Here is an 11,289-nt window from a genome sequence, read left to right as displayed (position 1 = left end):
TTAATAATACAGAAGTTCTCCTTAATCTAGTCTTTCTTTCAAGTTTCAATCAGCTGTTCTCAAAAATTACATTTAAAATTCTAGGAATGAGCAATTTTTAAGTTTTAAATAATTTTAATTCTGCATGTTGTTTTAATTGTCCTATTTTACCAATATTTTTTTTATTACTAATTATTGGTTTTATTCGATTGAGAGGTGCTTGGAGGGTAGGAAAGGCTGTACAATTCTCTGGAATCATCTGTGAAAGTTCTGACCTAACCAATGGCTTCAAGGATTCAAAATTTGAAGACGATATTTAATTAGGAGGTCAAGAAACTGTGCAAAATGGTTCTTAGTTGGAGGAAGTGGGCCACTGAGTGTTGCTTTGAAGGGCACATCTTGGCCCCAGTCTGGTCTCTATCTTTCTCTCCTTCCTGACCATTATCAGGTAGGAGATAAGTGGCCTCTGCCAATATGCTCCCATTTCCATAATGTTCTGCTTTGTTTCAGGCCCAAAACACTGCAGCCAAACATGGGCTGAAAACTTTGAAACCATTAGACAAAATAAATCTTTTCTTTTTTAGACTCTTCCCTTCTGGTTGCTGTTTATAATAAGTGTGACAAACATATATAGTTATGAATGTACATAGTTAGGAACTATATACATGGTATCTGCTATCCATTGTGGGGGGTCTTGAAATGTATCTGTTAAAGATAAAGGGAGACAACTGTAGTAATTTCATTCTTGTCATACCAGTTGAGGTTCAGACAACTACAGGCTGTAAACTGCTCAGACAATGCCTAGACAACAGGAACCACAAGCTGTAACCAAACATGATAATTTTGTACATCATTTCCATGTTCTATTTATAAATACTGATTGCCCATGTGGTGGGGGTAGAGCTCTCTGAACTTTTTCTGATACAGAAAGTTGTCAGATTCATGAGTTGTTCTTCAATCAAATAAGTGGGCCTAAATTTATCTAATCCTTTTAACAGTTTTAAGGACCATTTTGACTAGCACAAATTCAAATTAGTAAATACAGCTTGAGCTTGAACTTTTCAAGAACTTTTAAGGTCTGAGTAAGATTAAAAAGTCAATTGAAATTTCAATAAAAATGTTAATAAAACTAAGATGTCAAGACAGAAATAATATTGGTTTCAGATAATGATTCCCATACATCATTCACTACAGTAGCCCATATAAGACATGATGGTAAGTTTGCTTAGATCAGGAGTTGGAAAATTCTTTTTATCTTTTAGAGAAAGATCTATTTATTTATTTTATATATGAGTGCTCTATCTGCATGTATGCCTTTATGCCAGAAGAGAGCATCAGATCCCACTATAGATGGTTGTGAGCTACCATGTGATTGCTGGAAATTGAACTCAGGACCTCTGGAAGAGCAACCAGTACTCGTAAGTACTGAGCCATCTCTCCAGGCCCCAAGCAAATTATAATCCACAAAACCAGAACCAATCTTGCCTCCTGTTTCTGTAAATAAATTTTTACTAGAACACCTGCACGCACATTCATTTATGTATTTTTTGTGATCTGTGGCTACTGCTACTTTATAAAATTAGGATTTAGTTGCAGACAGATTATATGTCTCAAAAATAGCTGAAAATATGCACTGTATGATTTTACATAAAAATAATTTTAGGCCCTGGCTTGGATTATAAGCAATGAAGGCAGGGATAAATGAATTTGCATATTATAATTTGGAAGCTGAACACAAACAAGCTTAGTATTTTCTAGGAACTGAAGAAAATACCATTGTGGGATTTTTTTCTATTTAGTATCCTAACACATTGTTCCTAGGTTATTTGATTGTTTGGATTTTGGCCTTTTGTTTTAGACAGATTCTCATTATGAAGAAGTGACTAATCTCAAACTCATGATATTCCTGACTGGGTCTTTTTAGTGCTGAGATTACAAGTCTGTGAAATTATGCCTAGCTGTTCCGAGGTTTTAATCCATCCATATATTTACTCATTCCTAAAATATGTTCTGCGCTATACAGTATGTAAGTTCATACACTATGTAAGTTGTTACACACACACACACACACACATAATCAAGAAAGTCAACAAGTAAGTAATTTCAATGCTTTCCTTCCTTCCTTCCTTCCTTCCTTCCTTCCTTCCTTCCTTCCTTCCTTCCTTCCTTCCTTCCTTTCTTTCTTTCTCTCTTTCTTTCTGAGATAGGGATTTTCTATGTAGCCCTCACTGTCCTAGAACTTGCTATGTAGAGCAGGATGGCCTTGAATTTTACAGAGATCCTCCTGCCTTTACCTTCCAAGTGCTGGGATTAAAGGCATATGCCAGCCACCATGTCCCCTGACAAGAAACTTTTCTTCTACTATCTATTTACTATTGATCAAATTGTACTTGGACTCTGTCTTGCCTGGTTATTCATACTTTCTCTATTTCAGCCACTAAAATATACTGTATTTTAAGATTACTATCGTAACAACAGATAATACTAACACTGCTTGACAGACATAACTTTGCATGCATAGTCTCATTTAATCATTATAATCTTATGAGATAGATACTAGTATTATACCCACATATGAAATAGGACATTGAGGTTCAGAGAAGCAAAGCCTTTTGACCAAATTTGTAGGTGTGCTCCACATAGATGCATCCAGGGTAGCTACTTTTCCTCCCTTATTTGTTCTGTTTCTGGGGAGCATCATGTACCAAAGGCACCCACCATCACTGCTGCTAAGGCATAGGTTTATAATAGCAATATTTGAGTCCATGTATTATTTTCTGGAAGCTCTTAGCATGGTTTATTACAGACTAATGTCAAGTATTTAGAGCCAATGAAAATATTTTTTTCTGAAAGAACTCTTTTTAGGTTTTTACTTGGTTATTTTTTATTATAGTTCCCATTGTATATGATTTACTTAGGTTTTAATCTCATCTTGGAAACTCATTCACTACTGTCAGGTTCCTTCATATTACCAGACATTAGATCATGCTTTCCTTCTATCTGGAATATTCTCCTTTTTCTTATTTGCCTGGTCCCCACTGATTTGTTCTTTAAGCATAAAATTACAAAGGCATGAACTATGTCCTAGTTTTGATCATCATTTTGTACTCAGAGATCATTACAAAGTTTGACATATATTAAGAATCCATATTCGTTGCATGAATGAATAGCAGTCAGATTAAATCTAGATTTTCATTTTATTTAGTTATTCTTAGCATTAATTCACATTTTGGGTATAATCTTTAGTGTGTATATTCAGTGACCTTAGGCAGTTCTTAACAGATATTAAAGAATACATCTTATGCTTGGAAATCAAGTTTGAAAAAAAATTTTTGTATTTGAAAAATACAAAAGTTCAAAATGCTGCTTGTTCACTGCAAAGTAGAGATATGCAGAAAGAGAAATTATAGTTCAGAATAATTGATATGTGAAGCATATGGACTCAGTGATAAAGTAGAATATATATTTATATAGAAAATAACAGTGCACGAATCACAGAGGAATACCTAAATTGAATTTTAAAAAAAGAATATCAATTTTCCAAATAAACAACTGCAGACAGAAAGAATTCCAGGATAAAACCATAGAGAAATATTAAAAGCCTCAGTAATAATAAAAATGTTTTCTTCTTCTGTTGATGTTGGATTGGCAAACTATTTTTGTACCTTTATGACATATTATTTCATGATTCATTTCTTAGTTTTTTTATTATGCATTATTATTAAATTTCATTCACACAAGGTTGCTCATTCCTTATGGTTTATTTCTCTTCTAAAGCTCACTCTATTAGCACTGTAACTGGGCCTTTGATTCAAAATGCTCTTCCGAATGTATGGAAATCCAGTAGTGAGGGATGAGACACATGGAAAGATAATGTAAGAAATTTAGTTCTTGCAAAACCTCGATAAACTACTATTAATATTAGCATAACCAGATTATAGAAGAGCACAGAAATAGCAGGAAGGCAACCAGAATTTTACATGCATTTTAATATCCTGGACCTGTCTTTCTCTTATTATACCTCCAAACCTGTTCAATGAAACTAGAGCACTTAACTGATCTTTCTGGAATCTTGTCTTTAAAGGCGCCGCCGTGAGGCTCCCACTCCAGCAAGACCGGAAGGAGAGGAGCGGGGCGGGGCCTTAAGATTCTCTGCGAGGCTAGAGCAGGCTGGGGGAGGGGGAACGGGAGTCAGTCTGCCTTGGGGGCTGGGTAGTAAAAAGCAAAAGGAGTGACTAGGCTGCGCTTCAGCCACTCTTTGCTTGATTTTGTCTCCGCAAACTTCTGAGTCGCAACCTCCAGCACAGGTAGGTGCCGCTGCTCGGGTATGGGAAGGGGTGTCTTAGGTGGCCAGGACCCACGGGTTCACCTCGTCTTGGGCTTTGGCGCCTGGCACAGTGGGCAGTGGCGGCTCCAATCCCCATCCCAGGCTGATAATACTAACCTTACACTGACTGAGGAAAACATTTCTTTCCTTACTGCAAGGCTGTTCTCACGATTTGTGCTAGTTTTGCGACACAGTCCTGGAGATCAGCACAGGGCATTTTTGGGCCTACCTAACACTGTGAAACAGCTGAAGCAAGCTGCGTTTGAGAATGACACCCAGTATACATGCTTTCAAACTCAGTTAGACCTTCCAGCCCTGAATTCGCCACTATCTTATTTTTATTTTTATTTTTGGTCTCTACAGTTCAGCATGCCTCATTTTGCTCAGCCATGAAGCTGAGGGAGGAAACTTGCTTTTGCAAAAATTTACAGCACTGCTGTCTTTCTCTCATTTTCACTAATGTTCTCTGACCAGATTTTACCCTTAGTGTGCACCTCTTACCCAGATCAGGGCTGTCAATGTAGTTGCAGAATAAGTCTTGGGAGAAGGTAGGCTAGAAACCTTTCTTTCTCTTCTGAAAAAAAACTATGAAGAACCTTTCTAAACTATTGGAAATATTCATTTAGTGCACGAATTGAATATCAACTCTAAAATGCTCTTATGAATACTTTATTAGTAAAAAATTTAAACAAAATTATTGTCCAAAATGTTATGTACTGAATGAACATATTATGTTTTCTGCCTTTTAAAACTGAGGCTTGAGGACCAAATTCCTGAATCAGTAAACCTCTTTGCTCTTAAGATTCTTTACCTGGTGATCACCAGTTGTGTCCCACTATGACCTTTTCTACAACACCAAGCACCCCTCATGTTTATTTGAGCTGTACACAAGGCTCCTATTGTCCCATGCAAAGACTGAAAGCAATGAGAGAATCATGGGAAAGCCCAGCCTGTGCCACACCTGCGAGTTCTAGGCAAGGAGTGGCTGATGAAGAAGGGAGATATTCTTCTGAGTAAGAAAGTGGACAAATGGCTTCTTGAATGGTCTCAGGGTGGTGGCGCTGAACATCTGTTGAATGGTCTTGAGGGTGACTTTAGGCTTGATTGTTTGGAAGGACCCACTGGTGACTGTTTTGTTAGCCATATTTTTGCTCTTTTAATCTGTTTTCCTGTATTCCTCATACTCCGTTAAGTAGTGAATGCCTACTCTATGGTAGGACAACCCACTTACTGCCCTTAGGAGCATAGAAATGCAACATAGGAGGGAGACAGGAATTGGACCTTAAACATGCTCAGTTATGAGGCATCCTCACCCTTCTCCATCATCTGTTTCTAGCCAGTATAGAGTTTTGTCACTTCCACATCATGAATATTTTAAAAAATCATTCCATTTCTCTTCTACCCTCCAAATTTCAAGCCAGCAAAATGTAATCAAAACACATTATATTCATGTATAATTATATATTGAAACTCCTTTGTATAATTTGCCAGACTTTTCTGAAAGGGCTGCAACATTTTTTACATTCAGAAAATTCACATTAACCACCATCTGTGTATGAGAAATTTGAATTATTTTTGCCCTCCTCAATTGCATTATTTTTCCTTTTCAAAAACAATTACATTTTTTTTTCTTGTAGTGTGAGCTAGTATACAAATAGACATGTAGACAAATGGAATACAATAAAGGCTCCAGAAAGAAACAGCTAAATTTTGCCTAAGGAATCAAAACATATTGAAGAAAAGATAGCTTCTTTGACTGGAAAAAAACTATCCACATGTAGAAGAATGAAACATATTTCTCCCCTGTATGCAAATCAATTCAAAGTGAACCAAAGACCTTAAAATAAAGCCCAAAAATTGCTAGAAAATAAAACAAAGGGAAACACATCGGTATATAGGTATAGGTAAGGACTTTCTGAAAAGGACTCCAATAGCACAGGGAATAACTCCAGGGATTGACAAATAGAATTATATGATACTAAAAAAAGCTTCTGCTCAACAAAGGAAACAAGTCCTACTCTATCCTCTTGGGTCTTACACTCTTTCTACCTCTTCTTCAAGGAACACTGTGGGGAGGGATTTGATGGAGACTTCCCATTTACGGCTGAGTGTTCTGAGGTCTCTCATTCTCTGCATATTGCTTGACTGTGGGTCTCTGTCTTTGCTTCCATCTGCCAAAAGAGGAAGCTTTAATGATGACTGAACAAGGCACTGATCTGAGTATAGCAGAATATTATTAGATGTCACTACATTGTTGTATAGACCAGTAGTATTTGGTTTTACCCTAGCTCTCAGCTATGGGTTCCATCTCCTGGAATGTGCCTTAAGTTAAATTAGATATTGGTTAGTTACTTCCACAAGCTTTGTGCCACCATTGCCCTAGCATATCATTCAGGCAGGATAACATTGTATATCAAAGTGTTTGTGTCTGGATTGGTAATATATTTCTCTTTTGGTAATGTGCAAAGTGCATTCCTGTACCAAAATTACTAGAACATAGGAGTAAAGACTCTATGTAGGCCATCAGCTCAACTTCTCTATGTTCAATGAGTTATGTTGGTTTTGTCCTCAGCAAATGGGTCTTGCTGTCATTTGTGGAGAACAACAAATAACTTTGGCAGCAGCCTGGGTTGTTTGGGGATTGAAAGAGACCCCTTTGGCCAACAACTTAGTTAGTTGTAAGCCAATCCTAGTGCTTCATTTGGTGACAAGCGATGGCCAGTTGGGAGCTTTGTTTCCCCATTATCTGGTAACTTTCTTCAGATGACTTTCATATATGTAAATATTTTAGGAAGTCTCTACTGTATGAAGTTTCCATACTATTCCTCAAATAACACTTAATTTTAGTTATCTCTCCCCATATTACCTCCCTTAGCCCCCTTGATCCTTCAGTTCCAGCCCCACCTCTCAACCATATTGTCTGTTTTATTTTTCTTTTCTAACAAGACCTATCAGTACTGTACCCTCTAGTTTCTTCCTCTCTATCTAACCTTGTTGAAATAGGAGCGGTGGGGCTGCATCCCCGGCACCCGGCAGCCCGCATGGCTAGCTTATGCCCAGAAATAATTACACGGAAACTGTATTCTTTCAAACACTGCCTGGCCCGGCTAGTTCCAGTTTCTTATTGGCTAGCTCTTACATATTGTTCTAACCCATTTCTAATATTCTGTGTAGCCCACGAGCTGGCTTACCAGGGAGGATCTTAACCTGCGTCTGTCTGGAGCGGGAGAATCATGGCGACTCCTCGACTAAGCTTCTTTCTCCCAGAATTCTGTTCTGTCTACTCCGCCTACCTAATTTTCTGTCCTATGAGGGCCGAGGCAGTTTCTTTATTATTAAGAAATCACTCCCACATCATAACCTCACTGGATCTATGGATTGTAGCTTGGTTATCATTTACTTAATGGCTAATATCCACATACAAATACATATATGCAATATGTATCTTTCTGGGTCAGGGTGACCTCACTCCAGATTTTTTCTAGTTCATCCATTTGCCAATGAATTTCATGATGTCATTATTTTTAACAGCTGAGCAATACTCCATTGTGTAAATATGCCACATATTTTTAAATCTAGTCTTCTGTTGGGAAACAACTAGGTTGTTTCCAGTTTCTGGCTATTATGAATAGAACAGAAATAAACATGGTTGAGCAATAGTCTTTGTGGTAGGATGGCGCATCCTTTGGGTTTATGTCCAAGAATGATATAGCTGGTCCTTGAGGTAGTTCAATTCCTGTCTTCCTGAGGAACTATTGCACTGATTTTCATAGTGGCTGTACAAATTTGCATCCCCACCAACAATGCAAGACTGTTCCCTTTACTTCACATCCTCACCAGTATGAGCTATCATTTGTTTTATTGACCTTGGCCATTCTGTTGACTTGTGTAAGATGAAATCTCAGCATAGTTTTGTTTTTCATTTCCCTAATGGCCAAGTATGTCAAACATTCTCTAAGTGTTTCTCAATGATTTGAGTTCCTCTTTTGAGAATTCTGTTTAGATCTGTACCCCATTTTTTATTATTTATTCTTCTCTCATACAGTATATCCCAACAGCAGCTTTCCCTACTTCCACTTCTTCCAGTTCCTCCACCTCCCCTCTCCACCAGGTTCATTCCCTCATTAACCCCCGCCAAAAAAATAATAATAATAATAGCCCTTCTAGGGACATCAACCAAGCACTGAATAGCAAGAGACAATAAGATCAGGAACAACCCCTCACATGAAGGTTGGGCAAGGCAACTCACTAGGAGAAAAGGGTTTCAGGAGCAGGCAAAAAAAGTCTAAGATACCCCCACTTTGACTGTCAGGAGTTATCCCAAGAAACCAAGCCAACAACCATAACATATAAGCAGAGGACCTAGCATAGACTTACGCAGGCTCTGCAAATGCCACTTCAGTGTGAGCCTCCCTGAACCCTGCTTAGTTGATTCTGTTAGCCAGGCTCTCCCACTGTCCTCAATCCCTCTGGCTCCCACACAATTCTTCTTTACCTTCTTCCACAGGTGTACCCCATTTTAGCTGGATTTTTTTGTTTTATTGTTATCTAATTTTTGAGTTCTTTATATATTTTGGATATTAGCCTTCTATCAGATGTATAGATGGTAAAAATTTTATCCATTCTGTAGGCTGCCACTTTGTTGGAATGACAGTGTTTTTTGCCCTGCAGAAGCTTCTTAGTTTCATGAGGTCCTACTTAGTAATTTTTGATCTTAGTGCCTGTTGTAACAGTGGTCTGTCCAAAACATCTTTTCCTGTACCAATGAGTTTGAGGATATTCTCCACTTAATTCTTCTATCAGGTTCCTTGTATCTGTTTTTATGTTTATGTGTTTATCCATTTGGAGTTGAGTTTTGTAGAGGATGTTAAGTATAAGTCTATTTGCTGTAATGCTCTTTCTCTGTTCATTTGGGTATCAGAATAATTGTGGCCTCATAAAATGAACTGGGCAGTGTTCCTTCTGTTTCTATTTTGTGGAATATTTTGAGGAGTATTGATGTTAACTCTTCTTTGAAAATCTGATAGAATTCTGCATGAAAACCATCTGGCACTAGGCTTTTTTTTTGGTTAAGAGGCTTTTTAATAACTACGTATATTTCACTAGGATATAGTTTTATCTAAATTGATTTGTCTGATATTGATTTAACTTTGGTAAGTGGTGCCTATCAAGAAAATTATCAATTTCTTTTAAATTTTTCCAATTTGATGAGGTACAGGTTTTTAAAGTATGTCTCCATGATTCTCTGGTTTTCCATGGTGTCTGTTGGTATGTCTCACTTTCACTCCTAATTCTATTAATTTGGATATTTTCCCTTTGCCTTTTAGTTAATTTGGATAATGGTTTGTCAATCCTACTGATTTTTCTCAAAGAACCAACTCTTTGTTTATTGAATTTTTGTATTTTTTTGTTTCTATTTCATTGATTTCAGCCCTGAGTTTATTTCTTGCCATCCACTCCTTTTGTGTGTGATTTCTTTTCATTCTAGAGCTTTCAGGTGTGCTGTTAAATTGCTAAAATGAGATCTCTCCAAGGATTTTTTTTTGTAATATAATTTTTTATTGAAAAAAAAATTTCCGCCTCCTCCCTGTGATGTGGGAGTGCCATATATCAATCTGTTGATTTCATTGGTTAAGTAATAAACACACTGCTTGGCCTCATAGGTTAAAGCATTGGTGGGAGGAATAAACAGAATAGAATTCTGGGCGGAAGAGGAAGTGAGGTCAGACTCTGCTCTGCTCCCAGAGAGAGCCGACAGCTCGGGAGCAGAGATGCCATGCTCAGCTCTCCTGGAGAAACTCGACAACTCTGCTCTCTGGAGCAGAGACACTAGGATGGACGAGGCTCGGCTCTTCCCGGTAAGCGCACCTTGGGGTGCTTACACACATCATTAGAAATGGGCTAGTCCCCGTGCGAGAATTAGCCTGTAAGGGCTAGAGTTCATGGGCCAAGCAGTTCTTAAATGAATACAGTTTGTGTGTTGTTATTTCGGGCATGAGCTAGCCAAGCGGCCGGGGTGTTGGGGATGCAGCCCTGCCGCCGCTTCATATTTCAACATCCCTGCCTCCCTTTTCCCTCCCCCTCCTCCCACTCCTCTCCCCCTCCCCCCACTCCTCTTCCCCTCCCTCTCCAGTCTGAAGGGTAGTCAGGGTTCCCTGCCCTGTGGAAAGTCCAAAGTCCTCCCCCCTCCATCCTGGTCTAGGAAGGTGAACATCCAAACTGGCTAGGCTCCCACAAAGCCAGAACATGAAGTAGGATCAAAACCCAGTGCCATTGTCCTTGGCTTCTCATCAGCCCTCATTGTCCGCCATGTTCAGAGAGTCCGGTTTTATCCCATGCTTCTTCAGTCACAGTCCAGCTGGCCTTGGTGAGCTCCCAATAGATCAGTCCCACTGTCTCCATGGGTGGGTGCACCCCTCGTGGTCCTGACTTCTTTGCTCATATTCTCCCTCCTTCTGCTCCTCCTTGGGACATTGGGAGCTCAGTCCGGTGCTCCAGTGTATAAACCCCTATCCAAACTAATAAAACGCCAGAGAGTAAATATGCAAATTAATAAGATCAGAAATGAAAAGGGGGACATAACCACAGACACAGAGGAAATTCAAAGAATCATTAGATCTTACTACAAAGGCCTGTATGGCACAAAACTGGAAAATGTAAAAGAAATGGACACGTTTTTAGATAAATACCATATACCAAAGTTAAACCAGGACCAGGTGAACAACCTAAATAGACCTGTTAGTTGTGAAGAACTAGAAGCTGTTATCTCCAGGTTTTTATACAGGCACTTAGTGCTATGATCTTGTCTCTTAGAAACACTTTCATTGTGTCCCATACATTCGTGTATCTTGTGTATTCCTTTTCATTTAATTCCAGATAGCCTTTAATTTCTTAATTTCTGACTTGACCCATTTTTCATTGAGTAGAAAGTTCAGTTTCCTTGAGTTTGCAAGCTTTCTGCTGTTTTCATCCAGATTTAATAT

General features: G+C 38.5%; 1 protein-coding gene across 1 annotated transcript in view; it reads left to right on the top strand.

The window, feature by feature from the left end:
* The first annotated feature begins 4,144 nt into the window (after window positions 1–4,144).
* Tmlhe (trimethyllysine hydroxylase, epsilon) overlaps window positions 4,145–11,289 on the top strand; it is a 104,906-nt gene continuing 97,761 nt past the window's right edge. The window contains exon 1 of the mRNA XM_050124954.1: window positions 4,145–4,286. The gene's annotated coding sequence lies outside the window, so the exon portion shown is untranslated. The remainder of the gene's footprint in view (window positions 4,287–11,289) is intronic.

The sequence above is a fragment of the Alexandromys fortis genome, unplaced genomic scaffold (assembly GCF_014885135.2).
Source record: "Alexandromys fortis isolate MF-2015 unplaced genomic scaffold, M_Fortis_MF-2015_v1.1 scaffold_225, whole genome shotgun sequence".
In the NCBI taxonomy this organism is placed as follows: domain Eukaryota; kingdom Metazoa; phylum Chordata; class Mammalia; order Rodentia; family Cricetidae; genus Alexandromys; species Alexandromys fortis.
The sequence above is the reverse complement of the archived record's forward strand: the minus strand, read 5'-3'. Positions and strand labels throughout refer to the sequence as shown.